The sequence below is a fragment of the Puntigrus tetrazona genome, chromosome 14 (genome assembly GCF_018831695.1).
Source record: "Puntigrus tetrazona isolate hp1 chromosome 14, ASM1883169v1, whole genome shotgun sequence".
NCBI lineage: Eukaryota > Metazoa > Chordata > Actinopteri > Cypriniformes > Cyprinidae > Puntigrus > Puntigrus tetrazona.
Window position 1 is genome coordinate 24,461,157 of NC_056712.1, and position 22,500 is coordinate 24,483,656.

General features: G+C 37.0%; 1 long non-coding RNA gene across 2 annotated transcripts in view; it reads right to left on the bottom strand.

Annotated features, from left to right (window-relative positions):
- The window catches only part of LOC122357837, a 134,002-nt gene that overhangs the window by 29,069 nt on the left and 82,433 nt on the right, over window positions 1-22,500 (bottom strand). Inside the window, exon 4 of one of the 2 annotated variants that reach the window (XR_006252539.1) lies at window positions 3,531-4,788. The exons of the other annotated variant lie outside the window; for it this stretch is intronic. This is a non-coding gene — a long non-coding RNA (uncharacterized LOC122357837). Of the gene's footprint in view, window positions 1-3,530; window positions 4,789-22,500 lie in introns of those variants that run through there. 2 annotated transcript variants of the gene reach the window in all.

A 22,500-nucleotide genomic window follows, 5' to 3' on the forward strand; every position in this document is an offset into this window, starting at 1 on the left:
CATGTCTTTCTTTCAGTTTCATACAGTAATCAAAATACTGTATGATAAAGGATATCATTATAATCTACTGTACCCACAATGTTATAAAACATTGTCTAATAATATGTTTAAAGGGAGCTGACAACCTAAACCTTACAAAAATTTAAACCAAAAACACTAGTTAAAACACTAACCGTAGTCTGATCATGCAACGCGTAGAAAACGATGGTTAAAAAAAAATACTGCAATAAACCCTAATTAATTAAAACCTTAATTTTGACAACTGAAAAATATGACTCATGATGATGCAATAACATACACAGTATTATGATTGTTCTTTAAATATATTGTCGTGATGTAATTATTGTTAAACAAATTTTGAATTTAGAGCAATTTAGAAAATATAGTTTCATTAAATCTATGGCATTCAAGTCATTATAAGATAGAACAACAACATATGGTCATAATGTGATACTTTGAAGTTGAACTAAAATAAAGTTATGTTATTGCAAACATGACAGTAGATGGATGACAGGTGTAAGAAGATTTGTGAAAAAAAGGAAACACACTAAACGTGAGATAGAGAGAGATATAATGGAAAAAAGAGACAAAAGAAAAATAGAAGTGAAGATGCAGTTCAATAGAGATTCATTATAGTGGCTAACAAAATTTTGTAGTATGTCAATATGACGTGAGGTCCAGTGACACTTAAATAGGTAGTAGTAGTAGTAATAGGTATTTTTTATTACATATGAAGGACCATACTTCCTTGAACTTGAGTAATAAATGTGTAGTCAGTGCTTCTACTTTCTACTTTTACTTGAGTGAAGGATGTGTGTACTTTTGCCATCTCTGTCCTATTCTTCTTCAAAAAAATCTTGACAAAATCATGTTTTCACAACACTATTTTACCATCTCGTGTATGAAATAAATGCAGGCCTTGTGCACACATACAGCAAATTAAGAAAACAGCCTTGTGGCAAGAGCGCTTCTTACTCATCCTAACAGATAAAAATTTTACACAACCTTTTCATATGAGCTCTTTTGATTTGTAACAATAGAAACTCATTTATTGTGTTGGGCCGAGCTGAAAAGCCAGCAGCACATAGCAAGCAGGGGTCACAACTGCTTTTAAAGGGAACTGTGAGTGTGTCCTGTTCTAAACACTGCATGATGAAGTCAAAGCGAGAGCACTAATGCATCAGCAATCAGCCTAGAGGGGCTTGGCACATCATGACTAAAGGTTACAAAACACGCCCGGTTTGTGCTATAAACCCTATAACCTTTGAAAATAACACAACACAGAGCGCGACGGGCGAGCGGCTTCAAATCGACTCTAATTCACAAATTTGTATCGCATTATAATACGCTCTACTCTTAACTCTCGCTCGCCTACAAATGATGGTCTTCGGGTGAATGGACTCCGGTACATTAACAGTTAGAGTGAAAGCAATCATGCCGGTCTGGACAAACTATTCAGTTGCCGTATAAAGCTATATATATATATATATATATATATATATATATATATATATATATATATATATATATATATATATATATATATTTGAAAACAATTCATCAACCACCAATATGGATTCTTTGTAGAGCTCAAAAATGTATGTCTTTGGGTAGACCGGCGCATAAACAGTTGGCAAATTACAATGTGTATTAAAAAAATAAGGGGCATTGCTGAGGCGCTCTATAAATGACCTTGCATATTATGCAACACATATGGAAGCTTGTACTCCAGAATCTTTTCTTGTTTCACCAATGCGTCAAGTAATCTACTGTGAAAATGTGTATAAACACCAACAACACCGCACAGCTAAAACATGTATGGCTTGAAGCAGCCTTGAAAATCATTCAAATAATCAGACATTTTCATCTTTCATCTCACAGTGACTAAAGTCACATACATTTCAATATGGAGACGTGCAGGCCTTTTAATCCTAAGATCAGACATGTATTCAAAATGCCTGGCCACCATGTGATGGCTCATTAGTTGTCCATTAGGCCTACCTACCTGACATCAAAGCTGCCACTTTATTGGAGGAGCTGAAATCAAGGGCCTGAATAAGCCGAGCTTCCCTTAGTGCATCGGCTATATTCAGCTTATTCTGAGCAGACCAGCTTTGTTGTCCCGTAGTGACCTGAATAGGTAATGAGCTTCTCAGACTAAGGTCCACGAGCTCTGCAAAGGATGTGGGCCTAATTTGTAATCTGCAAGCCGCTCACAGAAGCACAAGCCTCCCCTTTTTCATGCAAACGCATACAAACACACGCCAACGTCTTCTTACACCCTATCGCCATGAGACGCAAATAGAAACGAATGGCTTTACAGACGGCTTACGAAAGACTGACTTGTGAATAAAAAGCTTTTTTTTCCTAGGGAAGAGGCACACCGGGTAAATTAAAAGGGAAGTTGAAAGGTCCCTGGTCTGACAGCTGAGACTGGGTTCAGACCAAGGACTTGCCCAGTTTGGGAGTGGTGTCAGGCAGGCGCCAATAGGAGCCAGGGGATCGGAGAATCATTTCTTCCTGGCTGGTATTCAGGCTGCATCAGCACCAGGTACTCTGCTGCATGGACCAATAAGACGAAACTGTGACCTGAATTAATTGGCCCTAAGAGCCGATCGCCAAGGTTACTGCAGGAAATCAAATAGTGGAATGCCACAGGAAGTGCTTTTTTTCAGAACACATTCCCACAGGTCACTCTCGATGCCATAGTGATATTAATGACAGCGTTCTGAAGCAGCATGTGAAATATTTATCTTTCTTTCACATCAAAAAGCACAGTCAATGCCATTATGGGGGCAATTATTCAAAAATCTGCTCTAGGTGGTCTCAACAGTATCCACCACTGCTGAATAATGTATTTCAGATAGTTCATCTTGTCTTTCTGCTTTGATCTTTGCATTACTTTTTTATATTGACAGTGCTAAATGATAATAACAAAGGAATGGTTCTCCCAAAAAGTTTGTCACCATTTACTCACCTCCGAATTGTTCTTTTCTTCTGGGAAACACAAAATGCGTCGATTTTTGAGTTTTACTGCCACAAAAAAAAGTCACAAGAATTATTATATTTCATAAAATTTTACAACAATAAAGCCAAATTGTTTTAACAATTAAACTGTAACATTAAAACGGCGATTTAAAGTATTAATATTACCATTAAAAGCAACAAGTAAACATTTTAAAGCTTAAATTGTACCATTAATTAAGTGAAATAATAATGTGGAGGATGACTTCAAAATTATGAGCATCAAGTTGTAACAAAGTTGTTTTAATATTTTGAGGCTAATCTCATTATGTGTCTTGTGAGAATAAAGTCAAAGGTTTCACAATATAATTACGACATGATATTGAATAAAAATAGAACAAAGTCATAACATTAAGAAAAAAAGGAAAAATGATTGTTTAATCAAATCTATAAAGTCAAAAGGTGTAACATTACAAAAATATGTGAATGAGAATATGCTTTCATGAGAATAAAGTCAATATTATGAGAATTAAGTACAAGCATTATGAGAATAAAGTCATCACATCAACAGTAGTTATTTTTTCCACTCTTTTCAATGAGGGACAATATGATTGAAATGCAAAAAGTATTTTCTCTTTTACCTTGTATTACAATGTCTTTGTTTTGAAAATAGCCATGTTTTTCATATAGCGCATCTTAAAAGAATGCCCCTTTGATGTTATTTGCTTACAACTCTATTCTCATAATACCTCAACAAACAATGCTTCAATGTTATGACTTTACTCATGTAAATCGCTTATTATGAGCAATAATATGGCATTAATAAATTGAATTTTTTCTTGAAATGCTAATATTTATTGTACGTGACACTAAATTAACAGTAGATCTTAGGAAAAAATGCCAGAGGTTCTGTTCTCCTTACAACAAAAGAGGATGACTATTTAAACTGCCAAACTGTAACAAAGAAAAAAACAAAAAAACATTTGAGGAATCGTGAATATACTATTATAAAGTGAAAAAACTAAACCAATTCATTTCAATTTATATAATAGAGAGAAGCGAATTAATATATAAGCCACAGATTTTTACTTCTGCTGTATGTAACTCTGAAATCTCATATGCAGTCATTCATGGGCACGCTATTCTTTTAAAACAAAGAATTCAATTTCAGCCCACAAATATGGAGTTATATATATGAGAAACCTTAACACAAACTGAATGTACGTGACTATAGTTTTCATTTAACTGAAGCTTGCCATGTTGAAAAGACTGATATGCAGTACCGGAAAGGGATGATGGGAAATCTGATGCATTCTTTAAAGCAAAAAGCATTAAAAACTGATTAATAAGGGTCTTATTTTTTCAATATGCAAATGGGAGTACAAGTTGTTAAATCTCTATAGGCAGACAGCATATACAGACTGTTTGTCAATGCATTTAGTTCATGGTCAATTGACTCACTGCTACAAATCCGTCTCTCAAACGAATGAGTGCTAATATGTGCTCAGAAAAAAAACGACTGGCATTCGGTGACATATAACACATGGCAGGTGCTAGCTCTATAGATGGCATACTCATATGATGCGCAACCCACCTTTACAATGTTTTTGCCAGCCTCGTTTTACTATTTTGACAATAATGAGATGGATATGGATGATTCATCACTGAACACTTTTACACACAACTGCATGTCTACCATCTGCATCTCGTCCTGCGGTTGACTGTCATCAGATATAGAGCTGGGACTTCAAACGTTCGATTTCAACACAGAGTCTGCTGAAGGCACTCTTCTACTGCCTTTTAGAAGACTAACGTCTCGCAGTTCTGTGAGGAAAAACACAAGCAACGTCGGCAGGTTAATGAGACATGTGGAGTATCTGAACATGGGATCACACAGAGTTTTTTAGCTGACAACGGCAGCAGACGCCGAGACACTCCTATCAACAGAGGTAGCTCTGTAATTAAACCAGTGCTCTCTTCAAAATGAAAGCCGCATGCCACACGGCATAATTATACATTAAGCACTGCCACCTGGGAGTTCCTCGATAAGCAACCACTTTTCCCCTCATTTTATTCCATATTTAGGGCACATTCAGTTTGTTTGATGAGAGATAAATGGTGTGTGAGGTTGTGATCATGATTGGGATGTTATTTGGCCCCAGCCCTGATCTACCTATATATATATATATATATATATATATATATATATATATATATATATATATATATATATATATATATATATATATATATATATATATAGGCAAGAGCTGGATTAGCTAATGGCTGGGGTAAGACTTTGAACTTTACAGATGCGTACAATATAATTTAAGATCAAGAGAAGAGATGGCACCACTCCTCTTCCTTTTTTGACAGTTTTATTAGTTACAACATGCTAGCCTAATCCATATAAAATGGCAAAAAAAACTTTTATCATGGTTAAACGGCTCACCTAGCACTCCATCGTCAGGCTGAGAAAACAGCCTTAATGACACTTTACTACTTTAGCCTGTTAGCAACTTAATAGATCAGTGAATAAAGAAATGACAAAGCATTACACTACCAAGTTTGAGGTCAGGAAGATTGATACTTCTATACTATACACCAAGGATGCATTAAAAGGTATTGTTTAAATTATTACAAAATTCTATTACAAATAAATGATTTATTTAGTTAGTTTTAATTATCACCGTTTCTACAATAGCTGTATTAAAAATGTTTCATAAGTACCAAATCATTGTTTGAAAAGTTTTGCTATTAAAAAAAGAAATACAATTTTAAACTATATTCAAATATTACATAAATATTATATGTATTTTATATATTTTAAATAGCAATATTATTTCACAGTATTACAGTTTACTGTACATCAAGTAAAAGCATTCTTGGTAAGACACTTCTTTCAAAAACATTAAAAATAAATCTTAGACACAATATTTTTGACATTTTTATAACATTTTCAATCATATACTGAACCTGTGGAGGTATGGGTAAATTGTTATTTGTTATCTCCATCTCATATAGCTGGCGTAGTAATGGGAAAACATCCAGCCTGCGAGAAATTGCAGAAAAGACGTGGGAAAAAAAAAAAATCACATTACATAAGGAAATCAACATCAACTGTTCTGTAATTACAAGAGACAGCCAAGTTATGAATTATTTGGAAAGCTCATTGAGTGTATTAGACATGTAGCATTGTAATCACTTTCTGTTAGTGCAGTTTTAACAGCTTATTTGAGAAAACTGTGCTAATTGTACTTATTTAACCACAACAACTGAAAAAAAAAAGTAGGGTCTGAATTCTTGTTGCCGGCTGAGTGAAGACGTCTTAAATGAAATAGCACACATTTATAGCTGTTCCTCAGTGTGGTGTCATAGGTCAAACTCTGCTGTCTCTGACTGTCTGCTGGTGGATGTGATTTGCTCAAAAGCCTCAATTTTGCCACAAGGCTTGACGCCTGAGTCCTGGGCACTCTAACCTCTAGCTGTATCCTTCAAGGCACAGTGACACTCTAGAGTTGGCCAGGTCAAGCACTTTTCAAGAATAGAGCGCATCAGCTGACAAGACTATCGTCACCCTTGTGTCCCACTAGGTCCCTAAAAGGTAGGTTTTCAAACTATACCAATTACTGCAAAGTATTCTGCTTTTGTAAGAACTCCAGTGCAACTCAAGTGTATAAAATGTTGCAAGTTGTAGGGACAGATGGTATTGATCATACCAACCAATTATTCATGTCAGTGGTCAGCAATTGGATGTCAAGAGATTGTACACAGTTCAACTGGCTACTAGCTGCCAGTCTAAAACCCAGCCAAGCCTTGGTTAACATCCGCTGAGAAAAGAAACTAATTTAGATTATTTTCCTTCTGACTTGTTTCTCAAAAACTCTTAAAACGGCAGATTTACTTCTTTTGTATTTCTATTGTTTCCTAGTAACTGATTCCAAATTTAACTAAATTAACGTAAAAAGCTTGTACCGCTATTGTTTTTTATAAGAAACAAAAAAAATGTCATGCCTTCAATGTCAACTTCAAGTGTGGTATTGTAGTTTAAGAGTTATACGGTCATTACCATAGTAACACAATGCTGCAACTTCAATGGAAGTTAATTAGGTTTATACAGTAATAAAATAAAATTTCCAGCAAGTAAAAATAAACACTTAACTAATAAGATAGATATCAACATTTATTGCTTGAAACAGAATGAAGACAGTTTTTGTCATCACAATTAAAGATGCTTAACAGCATCAAACACAAGAAATACATTCAAAAACAAGAGACATATATGCTAGAATGAGTAATTATTATCTATTATTTACCCTCTTTAGGGTTTTGCTCTATCATGGTACATTAGGTACATTTGATTTGAATTTGCGCCTTTGTTTGTTGTTTAATTCATTCATCCGTTTGAGGTTTCCTTTTTATTTTTTAAGAAATCACCTAAAAACTACCTGCTGACTATTTGTCAGATGTTCACACTGCTGTTGTTTGTACAGTCATGGTCCAGCTGCTCCTTGCAATCCCTCTTTGCAGACATTACATCCTTGTTCAATTTAGTTTCCTTGTCCTCCATTCCGCTTCCTGATTTGTAGACCACTTCCTTGCTTTTCTGAGCCCTGTCAAATCTCTGGAGAGAGGACTTATTATTGTTGATGACTGCTTTCTTGGGCAGACAGATTTCCTCACAGAATGAGGCAGACGAGGTGACAGTATCAGTACATCCATCCATACTGCTCACATACCACGCTTACGGTTTCCCAGCTAGTAGCTAAGTAAAGGAAGTCCAGCATGCCTTGTATTGCCTCCAACTGTCTCCAATGCCAAGCTTCAATTCCAGAAGACTTGAATAGCTCCAGCCTCTTCCTTCTGGCTGTGATCAGCATAATCCCAATTACCTGCATAGCCCTCAGAATGGCCCTTTCATGAGGGTCTGACAGTGCTTGAACAAGTTTCCTTCTCTGGATGAGCCTTGGATCTGAAGTCCGTACTTGGGTACATTAGTCTTTATGTTTTCATGGTCGAAGTCATTAAGGAGAAAAGTCTGACATCGCAAAGTTTCCGTTTGATTAAAGGTGAACTGCAGTTTCTGTGGAACTACTGACTGCAAAAATACAATAGCACCTCATAGCCACTTTTTATTGTACTTGGAAATCAACCTATGAATGGCTTGCTTTGAGTTGCTAACATGGGATTAGGGTATTTTAATGAGAAAAAAAACACTAGTCTTAAGAGGGGATATATGGACTTCAGTATAAATAAAACGGAAGCAGGCGGATGAAGTAAAAGGGCCTGCAGTAGATAATTACATATTCTAGGTCTGGGGTGATTGAAATCATTAGCTATATCTTTGCACCAGCTGTTCTTCATAAGAAAACACATGCTGACTTTTGTTTTCTCCCTGAACACTGTGATTCACATTAAATAAAGCCAAAGCCCTGCTGGCCAGGCTTTCCTGCACAAAATGCAAGGTTTTTAGCCACGATACAGTGAAATAAAATGTATTTCCATGCTTAAATCTGGATTGCTGATTTCTATTATTAGCAATAGTAATAATTAGTTATAGTACAGTTATAGTATGTACTGTAGGTATCCAAGTATAACTGCAGAACAGAGATCTCCAAAATGGGACGGGAACTCCAACAATGGGCAGAACCTCCAAAATGGGGCTCTCTCTCTTTGCGCAAAGACTTAAATTTCAAAATAAAATATTATCAATTAATAAGGAAATCAACATCAACTGTTCTGTAATTACAAGAGACAGCTGAGTTATGAATTATTTGGAAATATTTTCCAGCTTATCTTTATTTTATATGCTATATAAATAAATATACTTGTTGAGAACAGAGTCAGTGGTGTTCTGACTGGAGTTCAAACTTTTAATTCATGACACAAACAGGAATCACTCAATTTTTTTGTTACTTTCAAAATTTACTGATGAAATAAAATAAAAAAGTTGTATGTTTAACTACTTATAATTGTATTTACTAACATTAACTAACATTTACTTTAATAATAAATGCTGTAGTAAATTTTTTACTCATTGTAAGTTAATACATTAATGTTAATTAATGGAACTTTATCGTAAAGTGGTACCAAAAACCAGTCGACAACCAATATGACTTCAATATTGCAATCCTTACAAAAAGAGAACTGCAGTATTATTTAAATGCACCTTTGATGATGCTTGCTACTTTCATATCTTTAATGGCAGTGATCAAAATTAAACTCGAAATGCTTTGATACTTTTGGTCAACCAATCAATCAAGGCCTGTCAGGAGAGAGAAACATCAACCACTTTCAAACAAAAGTCATTTGTATATTAGTATTCTAGGAGATGCCTGTAAAATACATTGATTTGGCATTGTCATTGCTCTCAAACCTTTGTGCACAGCCTTTGAGGGATGAGGACTTAAAAAAAAAAGAAAAAGAAAAAGAAAAAAAAAAAAACCTGACAATATGCCGCACTGCCCCACATTAGATTATTTCACTCTCGGTTGCATTTACACTGGCCATTGTTGACCTTTTGTTGGTGCACTCAACCACATGTGACTTTTCTAATGAGAGTCAGAGGGACAAGACCATTTTTTTCTCAGTTTCCTTTTTATGTTCCTATTTCACCTTACTTGACTTCAGTCATACACCAACAATTTATCTCCTGACACTGATCCAATATAACCTCTATGGGGAAGAAAGACGAACTTTGGACAAAATGGTTTCATCAAAGCCAAAGGTTTGCCTCAAGTCACATAAACGCAACTGAAGCAAAGAGACTGTCCAGTACAGATGAAACATGATGTCATCTCCTGTCAGAAAATGCCCTGCCTGTAATTGAAGAATCATCATGGTGAGCAATGCAGGGCCACCAGACCTTCAAGGTCAAGCGACACTCGAGTCTGAAACCTCCTCAAATGTCATTAAAAGGTCACACTGGACATCTGCAATTAAAAGTTTGAACTTCGAAGTTGACAATTGTGAAATCGTTTCTTTTAATGTTTGAATAATAAAAACTCAAAATCACTAAAATAACCACATGCTGTCTAATTTTTAGCTGTAAATTGCGCAAGAAAACTGAAATACCACACGCGAAAGCAAAGGAAAGTAATTGTAGTACAGTCTCTCTTTTACTTTAGAATTAAAGTTTAGTTCTTTCACGTTTCAAGGCCAATATTCCTGCAGTCCATAAGTTGAATTTCTTCATCCATCAAAAGGCACAACACTTAAATGATCACACAAACAAAAAGCAATTCTTTGTCATGAGTCATTAGATTTCAGACCATTACCACTACCCTGAAAAATACGCTCTCTTTCTGAGTCAATAAAGTACATATATACAGTGCCAAGGGGTGAGCTAAAGACTTAAGAGCACTCATAAGCAAAGCAAAAAGCGGTGAGTGGTCAGTACAGTTGACTAAAATCTCATTTGAGCTCCTACTGCCATGGTGACTTTGCCCTCTACGCTCCTGTGAATTCATTTTCAAGGGCAAACTTACTGCAAATAATTCATCTCCCAAAACATCCATCAGTCAGGCTCCAGCTCAAACAACTCAAACCTGTCTTTCACAAGAAAAAAAAAAAGGTAAGAAAAGAGGACCCGTGATGACTATAGATTGCGTGATGCAGTCTTTGAAAGTGGCAATTTCTCAATAAATACAGAGTGGTGATTGCTCCAGAAGATAGAACTCTAATGAAACCCTCTCCATGCAGGCACAATCAAATCTTTACCAGAATTAATCTAAGAAACTGGCAAGACATCCTGGACAAATGCTAGTGTGTTTTTGCATGCACCATCTGTGCTCCAGTCATTCGTGATCTCCCTTTATTTGTGCTAATTGTCCTTAGCGTTTTGCAATTATTACCTCTTACATGTTTAGCGAGAATCTTCCAAGCATACAGTCCTCTAGCAAAGCGATGACTCTTTTGTCAGTTGTCAAGGCATGAGCTTAGAAACTAAATGAAAATGGCTTCACAGCAAATTTGGTCTAGTCATCAATGTGGTTCACCAAACAAGAACCGACATCCTTCTGTAATTGATGCGTTTTGTTTTTCAATCGCTCTTGCAGACTGTCTCAGTATCTATTTTTAATTGATCAGACCCATCCCACGAGATTTGTCCATTAATCATTTGATGGATCTGACAACATGGCAGATATCCAGCTGGAATGGAAAGACAGCTTCAGAACATAGTTATTTTTACTAAAGTTGGTCAGCAGAACAAAAGGACACTGCTCATCAAATCCATCTTCACAGTTTTCTTTTAATTTCTAGTTCAGTATAAAAGGATGAAAGGCTGATGGCACGTCTACCTTTTCCCAACTACTGTACTACAGAGTATAAATACTTTTTTAAACAAGACTTTTAACTAATTTTAAGTCAAACATTTTCATTAATCATAACTGAAAGAAAATGTAAAATGTGAAACAATTAATATATGCAAAGACATTAATTCTAATAAACTGGGATGAGCTTCATAAGAAGCAAATGAATGCCACACAATTCATTTCTGAAGTAAAGAATATGTATTTTTCTTATTGCTGACAAAGTTGTCTGTGATTTGTTTTAATTAAATTGAAATTCAGTTGCTCTTCAGTAGATTTCAGTCACTCTTGAAAGTGCATTACTTTTTGTGCGTATGTTTTTAAATTAAATTAAATACTATATGCGCAAAGAAGTAATGCACTTTCAAAAGCGACTGAAATCTACTGAGAAGCACATATTTCACATAAAATGTAAACCAACTTTAATCTACTATGCAAGGTACTAATTTACAGACTTAAAAATGTTTCAACACTGCACAAACTACATAACTGAACTAAAGAGACAAACCTTAACATTATTAAACATTCACTATTCACAGTATATTTGCATATGCATTTTTTTTTTCGGTTTTACTGATAAACTGATATTTGTCATCATAAACACCTTGGGACTGCATTATCCATGAAGAATACCGTGCATGCAATATTTCCATAGAATTCTGAGAAGAAAAACATCACTATTTTGTACAACAAAAAGTCTGCTCACTAGGTTTCAGAAGCTTTAACCTTTAAAAAATTATTATGAGTTTTTAAAAAAAAAAAAAAAAAGAGTTATTTATTTATTTTGTTGTGAATAATAAGTTGTGAATAACAAAATACAAAAAAATGCTAGCATCATTGTTTAGAATGCTTTCAGAAAACTTATGAGCTATCTGACAATGATGACTACATTGTTGCCTGAGTCTGGGTCACTCAAGGTCATCTATTATTTCCAGAATACCATCAGTTCATTCGAAAGGATGATTCTGGCCTCTTAAGGGATGCCGCAAGATTGAATAAAAGAATATGCTGATGAGTGGGTGGCTGGGGTTTGTTCACAAGCTTTGGTGACTGGTTGGTGAGGTAACCCGGGTCAGAAGGGGGACTTGTGGGTGTGTTTGTGGGGTCAGAGCAGAGGGCAGAAGGTCAGACTAGTTCCACAGAGGATTAAAATGGATAAACAGAAAGCATTAGCACTGCTTTGTGCTGTAGTCTCCCAAGAGCCTCCCGCCTTTGAGAATCTGTGCTCATTGTTCCGAGGCTTGCGAGATGTCAGGGCTAAAGAAGACAGGGGCAGCGGGGTCAAGGGAAAGGTCAGGCAACTTTCTAAAGCCCGGCTTCTCGGAAAGCTCCCGCCCCTGTTTCGAGGCGGGGGAATGGCAACTGTTGCTATGCTGTGGCGACTTGGAATATTAAAGCTACTTATCTTGACGCCCCACGAACACGATGACAGCTTGGAGGGCTTCTGATGCATGCTTGATACGCTAATCACACCCTCTCCCCAGGACCACCTCTTCCTCTCGCCCAGCCTGGCGTCCTCACTGCCTCTCCTGAGCACACACAGAGTTTACTTTTGACTAGCATGCTTTGTGTCTGTGTGTGACAATGTTTATTTTATTACATGGCTATGAGGGACAGCTCTGCGTCTGAGGCCGTGCTCCCATCACACACCTCCCCGTGCGTGTCCATCTGTGGCCCGCTCTGCGCCGGAGAGTGTGTGTGGAGCAAGAGGGCATGTAGCTGAGCTTAATGACATCCGTGAGGAGACAGATAATGCCAGAGACCTTGATTTAAGGGTATTCAGAAGCCTAATGAATATTTAATAGCACGAGAGACAATGCGTACCTCAATAACTTTTCAGTTGTATATAAATGAATGCAACAGTTTCCGTGATCAGTTATTTCGAATTCCTTTTAGACCAAAATAAACCCACTGAACAGCGCTGATGAAGTGGTGAGCATTTCTTCTACAGTGCATCGTCACTTAGAGAATCGTGCAAGCTTAAATAAAGCATAACTCTTGAAACTCTTGAGTCAATGCATTGATTCAGTTGAGAACACAAGGGAGTAATTCTCTCTTTAATGTCTCGTCTGAATCTCTCATTCCCCTTCATTTATGTTAACCTTGATACGAAGCAAGAACCACATTGAACTTAACGCAGCATTCTGGATAATATATATGCCCTCTGTAATAGTTGAACATCCAACATGTTTTGTAAATTAACCTTCGACACTTTGGTTATGTCCTTAATGGAAAAAAATGTGAGAGCAGAGAAAACAGTCTGTTCATTTGAGGAGAAAATTGCACACATTACCTAACTTATGCAATTTTCTATGGTATTTAATATAGTTTTTTAATACCGGTACTCTATATTGTTCCAAAACCTCATGATCTATCTATCTATCTATCTGTGTCTGTCTGTCTGTCTACATCACACACACATAAAAAATATATACTTAATGTGCAGTATAAAAAGTTTATTCGCTGCTATCACCACTTGCCTTATTGTCCCTGTTTTAAAAACGATTTACCCAAGTTACTAAGTTAGTGTAACCATCACAGTTTAAAAGACATGAACATTAGCAATCAAATCGATTCCTATGAATTGACAACTTTTCCGCTGCACATCTTACTATTCTGATGCTTGACATTTGTCCATACCATTGTCAGCTCATGTACTCGTTATCAAGCTGTAAAGAGTCCTATCAATAGCAACACTTAACAGCTTCTACTGACCTTTAAGTGACTCTGTGTGGTGCTAACTTACACTGGCCTACGGGCTTCATCAAACACATTGTTTGCTAGTGTTCAGTAATTTCGAGCTACAAGAGGCCCAGGCACAAGCCATTTTGATGCTTACTGTGCAACCAATGATGGATTGATGGATCAATTTGGAGCTCATTCTCATTTAAACTGAGGAGGAAAGCAAGGCTCTTATGAATCAATATGCTTTAATGATTAATAGAGAAGGAGTGGAGCCGCCTGGTTATTAATGTGTGCACCTTTTTCAGCCAGTGGCTGTTATATGCCATTACACCGCAGCCAGTTCCAATACTCTGGGTGATTATAGTGGCCGGCTTCTATTTTTCTCTGAAAATAAGCAGAAGATGGTTGAACTTTAAAACTCTCGAGTCAGGCGTATATTTGCAACTTGTCTAATGTCCAATTTGTAACATTTTCAGTCATTTTCAGAAAGCTGAATTGTGTCATCACGAGCTGGCAGCCGTCCTGAAGGACAGCTGTATCCGCCAAGTGCACATTTGATTCATCGCCCCAGCATGCAAAACGCATCCTCCTGCATCACATTGCATACGCTTGTGTCTGTTCCCATTAAATAAACATGCAAGAGAGATAATACCTCCAGTCTGAGTGCTGCTAGACCCATGTCTCCACTGTATACCCCTCGATTACAATCTGCCTGTCTGTAGGCTCAATATTGCATTGTTCCAGAGTGTCTGCCTTCACTGACATCAAAACGAATAACAGTCATTTGCAGGGCTGGCACTTAATCTTGCAGACAGATTGGAGGAAATGAAATTGTACTCCGTAACAAAAAAAGACCTTTGATCATAGAATTCACTGCCTCTTTCTTATACAAAGCGCTTCTTTGTTTGATTGTAGCAAATTCATACACTTGCAGCTCCTCACCTCCCCTCTGACATCCTCATTTGATATGTTATCTCTTGTTTTGAGATGAAGACGTTGTATCGAGTGTGTACATGCAAGGTGCTTGGTGATACTTCCCCTCATGTAAGTCTAATGCGTTCAGAAAGTCATTACTCATACAGTGTGCATGTATAAATGCATTTTCCTCATCTGTGTGACGAGGTGCTGTGCATAAGCAGCAGGCATTGCAGGTTAACTGAAACTGGAGTTAATTTATCTCTCTAAATAGTTATTGTTATATATTTGGTGTAAAGCCCGAGACACAAGGCACGATTTTCAGCTGTCCCAGACGAAAAAATTGGAATTGCAAAAAAATTGTGGCGAGTTCTGATTTGTCACAATTGTTTCACGATGCCAAACGAGGCAACATAGTATTCACTGGAAAACAAATATAACAAATTAATAAATATATTATGATTTATAAATCTATACAACAAATAATACATAAATATTAGCATTTATTTACTATTATGTACAGCTGTTTCTAGTGTCAATATGTACTGTAAGTTCTTTTCTTGATAAATCTGAAATGACCTTTACTATGTTCTACTAATACAGTTCAATTATCCTGAAAAAGGCTTGACCTCTATTCTAGTCATAATAGCTACCAGAATAACATTGGTGTAACATATTTTGATGGCCTTTGTGGTTTGTGAACTCTAAAGTCTAACCATGTATAAACATTATTTATGCTAAAATAAAGCAAACTCTACCTTCTGGTATAAGTGAGACCGATTCCATACATACACTGCTATCTGCCTTGTTACCTTTACTCTTTAGGGGGCATTAAAACACTGTGCCTATCAGTGCATCCCACTGCCATTATTTTTTCATTGAGTACCTGCTGCACAGTTGGTAATGACATTTGTATGGCTCCATTGCTTTTCAACCTCATTGCCCTGATGATGATTCTCATTATAACTCCATCTTCCTCTGTGTGCCTCCGAATCAAAACATAATGCAAATAAATCAGACAAAGCCATCAATAACAGCTTAATATGCACATCTTTATCTAATGAGTGTTTGACAGCTGAAAGGCCGGGGGCTCACGCAGCCAATTATGAGGCAAGCACCTTCAAACTCTCAGCTGAAGAGGTGAATCCTTAAACAGAATGAGGCGAGTGTCTGTCTGGCTTTACTATTCACTTTGTATCAAGCATAGGGCATAAATTGTTAAAATGCATTTAATCTTTAGTAAATGTGTTTTGTTCTGTACAGAGCTTTAATGACACACTATGCTGTGAAGCACTTAACTTTTTGCTTTATAAAATGAGTAAATGCTCATCCGGCTGAGTAAAGCAAATGTAAAACAACTGATGTATGCACCTGTCACTGCAAGCCATATGAAATGTATATTAATACAAATATACATTAGTTATGACAAAAAATATTTTGTTACTATAACTAAACGTATGTGAGATATACTTATTCTCTTTCAGTGTACTTATGTGACTCTTCAATCTATCCACATGTTCTTTGTTTACAATCAATTTATTTTTTAAATGTCAAAATTTTGCAATAAAGGGGTATGTATTTAAATGCATTTGCTGAATATAATTTGGATTTGTAATTTTTTTATTATTATTATTATTATTATTATTTTTACACAACCTCGACTGATTTAACATGCGTTAGCCAGTTGACTAACACGACTGACTAACTGATTTGTTAGTAACCTATCAATCAACATGGCAATGACAGGGAAGATTACAGCTGTGCGCAAATACGAAAATGTGCACAGAACATTTTGATCTGAATTGGAGGATTTATATTTTTTTGTTGTAAGAAATGGAAAGCCTTTCTGCTTGATATGCCAGAATGCCATTTCACCTCACTACATTCTACCGGAGGCAGCGAACTTCGCAAGCACATAAAACTCATAAAGACACTAAAATATCTGAGCAAACTCAGCTTTTCCAAAAATTTACCAAGCATTCAGAGACGTCACATTAGCGTCATATCAGCTAGCATGGAACTTTGCTTGTTCACAAAAGCCATACATTAAAGGGAAATTTGTTAGAATTGCTATTCTTTGTCCCGAAAATGAAAACTCGAAATGCTCAGTAAAGAACCTTCAGCTATCTGCACAATGTTGAACAGAGAATATCGGACATTGACAATTCAGTAGAAACACATTTATTATAAGATCTTTAGAATTGCCAGTATTTCAGCATCGCGTCTTACGATGTTCAAACAAGCCACAATTGGCAATATCTGTACGGTTTGTATCAGAAGACTGCACAATTAAAGAAGAGCTGCTTGACATTGTGCCGCTGAAAGACAGAACTCGTGGCATTGATCTGAAAGAGACACTGATGACGGTTGTTGAGAAAGCAGTTATCAAAAATAACAGCAATACCCACTGATGGAGCGGCAGCTATGTTAGGATCTGAAAAAGGTCTTGTAGGGCTATGTTAAGATGATGATCTTTTTCCAGAATTTTGGACATTTCGCTGTATTATCCATCAAGGGCACTCATCTAAAAAGCAGAACTTAAGCCACATCATGAAACCTTTGCTGGAAATTGTCGATTTTATGTGAACAAATGCTCTCAATCACAGACAGTTCAAATCTCATTAATAAACCTGATGAAGATCTTCTCATCTGCTTCTTCACTGTGGTGTGAGATGGCTTTCAAGAGGTAATGTGGTTTCTCGTTTCTTTGAGCTTTTGAATCCGGTGAAGCTGTTCCTTGCAGAGAAAAATAAGGACTTATCCCGAGATACATGATCCCCAGCGGATTTCAGATTAGTTTTTTTCTTTTGGTCGACGTGCTGCATTATCTGAATGGACTGAATGTGGATCTGCAAGGGAAGTTAAAGAATGTGCCTGACCTGGTGCAGAGTGTTTTCACATTTGTCAACAAACGCTAGCTGTTCAAGACATCTACAAAAGAGAGACTTCACACATTTTCCATCCTTGGCAAGGCAAGTGGACAAGCAGCAGCAGTTGTAAAAAGCAGCACTGCACAGTATGCAACACTGCTTGAAAATCTTCAGCAAAATTTTGAGGAGAGATTTTCCAACCTATTGCAAAAGAGACCACAGATTACATTTCTGATCAATCCAACTACTCCACCGTTTAAAAGCCCCTTTAGTGGAAGATGAAGCAGCATCTCAGCTTGAAATGATCAAACTTTGTGAGGACTTAAAAGTGTTCTGAGAGAAGGAACTGTGGAGTTTTGGAAGAATGTGCCAGTTGAGAGATATCCCAATGCTGCAAACTACTGTCGATGTTTGGGTCAACTTACATCTGTGAATCACTTTTTTCGACAATAAAACAAGTGAACTCAAAGCATCGCTCTGTTCTTACTGACACACATGTGAAAGAGTTACTATGAGTAGCCACAACTGAATACAAGCCAGACCTAAAAAAGATTGTGGAAAGCAAGGACCGGGTCGTGTAAAAAGAAGGTAGGCTGATTTAAATCCATGAAAACTGTTGTGTTATGTAATTAGGCGTACAAGTTATTGTGATATACTGTTGTTTGCACATCTGTTTTGTGACTCTTTGCAGTGCTAAAGTTTTTTCTTGGCTCATTTTGCCAAACAGGTTCACCAACCCTGCCATATAGTACAAAGTGGAAACAGTGAAAACATGAGACTAGCATCGGTGTTTCTTTTCAGCAAGCATGTAATTTGATCACATTTAATGTAATGAGTGTAAGATGGCTACTCTCATTGCCGAGAACACAAAACCTTTAGGGGTATCTGACGTCTTATCTCTTTTTAAAAACACACAGTATCAAATTGTCCGTTTAAACATAGAAGATGGTATAAGAGGAGACAGAAGCAGGTAGAGTAATTAGGGTCACCACGCGTATGCACTGAGGGAGGGATGACTGTCATTTGTTGTGATATTCATGCTTCAAGTAAATTATATAGTCTCTTTTATTATCAAGCTTCTTAGCTGGTGAAAAGGAGCACACCATAATCAAAGCCTGCTGATTGCACTGTATTTATTGATGAGCGTAAATCTGACTATAAGGCCACAAAGTAATTACGCTGTCATTCTTAATGAGCTTCCAATTTACACTGCCTGATTGCTAGCAAGTAAAAAGTATTGTTTTTCTATAGCATTCCATAGACTGCTAAAATTAAATCTCTAACTACGGATGATCAAAAGACAGTCTACTATATTTATTGCCGTTAACTAATGGCACCTTGTAAAGTAAATTGTTTAAAAGAGAATACTTGCGAGAACGCTGCACTTTTAAGAAAGCGCCGCATCATTTAGCTATTATTTCTTGCTCAGTAGCTATGATCTTTAATGTGATAAGCGGCCCTCGGTATAATGAAAAAACGGGGTGAGGGAATGAGCACGGGAGAAAAGTTCTGCTGCGTTGCTGATTTGTTGTGATAAAATTTAGTCTATGCCACATAAATGATTTAGTAAGCACCGCTGGCTCTCACGCTTTGACACATTTTATTAATTTTTATAATTATTATCGCGAAGACAGAGCCAGGAGCTCCGAGTGGCTGGGCGAGCTTTACTTATTGAAGTCTGAGCCCCAAAGACAGAGCAGACGTAATAGGGAAACAGTCCCTAAACTCGAAAGCAGCCCACCTCTCCCCCACCTGCACACCCACCCGCTCATTGACACCCACAAATCTCTAAAGAGACAATCATAGCCACTAGCCCTGAACAGACACGTACGGCCATTTGTCTTTCTGTCATGGTCCGCTCCAGCGCGCCACAGACGCAGGCATGCCAATACTTCACCTTACCCTGACCTTCCCTTCCACGCAACACAACAGCCAGAGCGGCGGCCAGTCATGGAGTACGCTCATGAATAAAGAATGACTGAATTATGGCCGAGCTCTATTTGATTTGCATTAAACTATCATCCGCAAAATAGCTTTTCTCTTTGGCTCACGAGGGCTCACAGGCATTCGGACACGTGGTGCGGAGGGAATCTGAATAATGGATATATCAGATATATCAGGTTTACGTTATCTCATCTGAAAGTCAAAACAGAGTCATGTTGCATTTCAGAACTCAGAAAGTTTGAATGTAACAATTAATGGCTGAAAAGTAGATGCAGAAATATGTAAAATAGTAAGTATAGAAAAGTAAACAAAATTATATGAACACATAAGATATTTACACTGCATTACCATTATTTTATTTTCCACCACTATTCGTCTCGTTTTAATGGAACAATTACATTTGAACCAACAAAAGGACATCAATTCATTTATAAAACTTAAACGTAATAATTTATTATTACTAATTACTTTTTTGCAATAATGGGTTAATAATTTTTTTAGCTTATTTTTCCTGTTTATTATTATTATTATTATTATTATTATTATTATTATTGATAAAAATGAAATTGGATTTGTGATTTAATACATTTATTATAATGAATACATTAAATATTTAACATATTTCCTGTAAATATTTTAACAGTCAACATTTCACTATATTAAAATGTGAAAAAAAGCTAATATATAGTACTAAATATACAAAACAGTTTTGCTAATTAATTTTTAGTACTTCCAGAAGTACATTTTACTGCATAATAGTAATGTATTTATATCATTATTATTTAGACAGGTTGTCATGAAGAGTTTTTCTGTGTATATGCAGCAGTTTTGTCAAGGTTTCTTAAATGAAAAGATTAAATACTGATGAAGTGTCTCTCAAAGAAGCTCTTGAAATAAAGTCAATGTGGAGTGTCATCATATAGTCAGACAACAGGCACTGAAAACACCATGAACAATGTGCAAGCTGAAGTATGTATAGTATGTGTACTTGAACAATTGTGCCGCTCAGAGAATGCAGAAAATAAAGATTTCACATTAAAATAGCAGTCTCTTTGCACTTTTTCATAGCTCTACTTTTTCCAAATTCTACTTTATTCCACGTTGTGCTCAAAATTAAATTTTTATGCCTGGATTCTTCAAAAATCATAGAGCCCTATATATCGCTAATGTATGTAGTGTAAATATATCAACACAGACTGATGTGTTTATTTCTCTCCAGCAGATAGCTTGATGGCAGCTGTCACCTCACAGCTGTGTCAAACATTCCCCAGCCTCATCACCACATGTCCACTTTCACACACACGGCCCAGCGTCGCACACTGCCAAACTCCAGCTCCAAGTGTGATATTTAAAGGTCACATATTGTAAGAGTCGTGGGGATGTGTGGTCAGACTTGCTGCAATTGCATTAATTACCATGCCGCCGATCACCACGGGCTTGGATGGGGAACAACACGACTCCGAAAGCAGTTTCAATACGATGCCTGTTTTAAAATCAAGCCAGGCTCCTTCATCTTCTTACTCGTATTGCTATATGACAAGCTTTTGCTAATTTTCAAATGCACTCCTACTCGAAACCCCATCAAAAAGCGATCAAGTGACGGCGTAGCTCCAAGTTTAGTAACTGAATGTCTAATTAACTCAATGCAAGTCATTTCTGGACTGGCTATCACATGCTTCCTGCGGGCTGCGATGCATTGCGCTGACCTGATTTGATTGCGCAGGACTATAATGAGCATCTTAATGCCCCACATACAGTACATGCTACTTCGCTCCCCACCTCTGGTCCTGCAACGGGGCAGCCCAGCGCAGAGTGCCGCAGCGTTCCCTTGCATCTGCAATCAGGCTGACAGCACATGGTTGATGAGGGTACGACTAACAACCTTCCTCTTGCTGATATTCAAAGGTTAATTTGTTTCCATTAATGATTAAAGAGTGTCCCATTACTTTAACACGGCTTCTAGATGTTTGGTAAATGTTAATTAAGAGGGCTAATTCAGAGTCCTGTCGGGGATCCGCGCATGTGAGACGTGACGGGGGTTTCTGGGAACCCCCTCTGTCGAAAACAACAAAAGCGAATGTCTCTCAAGTCCCCTTTTTGCAAAATGGCATTGTGTGATATCAATCTGTGAATCTCGCCTTGAGATCTGAATGACAATAGTTGATAAGTATCATTGTGTATGACTCTTTAAGCCCACTAGCTGGCATTGTGCTCATTCACATTCAATTTGCTAATGAGGCAGCGTTGGGACGGTCTGCGCATCTGCCTGGTGTGGCCTCTTTTCACCACAGCGCAATAAACAGAGCGTTTTGATGACAGAGGCATTTACGTTGAACATCAACAGGCGGACTGCTATTCAAAACACTATAGACTAGTATTGCTGAAAACTGTGCGAACATGCAGACATCTGCAGAACGCAATCAGTTTTAAAGTGCAGATGGGAAGTTCTCGTCTCCATCACAATCAAGTAGCTGTTTTCTGTTGCACCAGACCGCATTTTTACTTAAGGGCAAAAAGAAGCTATTCTAAAAAGACATTTCCTAGAGTGCTTTTGTTTGTGCTGATGCCAATGAGTGCTTTTCCAATCTGTGCCACTTTTGACAATTCACTTCTAACAACTTCTAAAGACCCCTGAGGCAAATAGGAACAATGTTGTCAATTTTTAATGAATAGGGCTATCAATCGATTCCGATTTTTTTAAATAAATCCGATATTTGTTGTAGTTTTGCTCCCAGAAAACTACAGTGGGAAGTCAATCAGTAAGTAAATAAATTACAAATATATTAGATTTATTTTATTAGACTTTTATG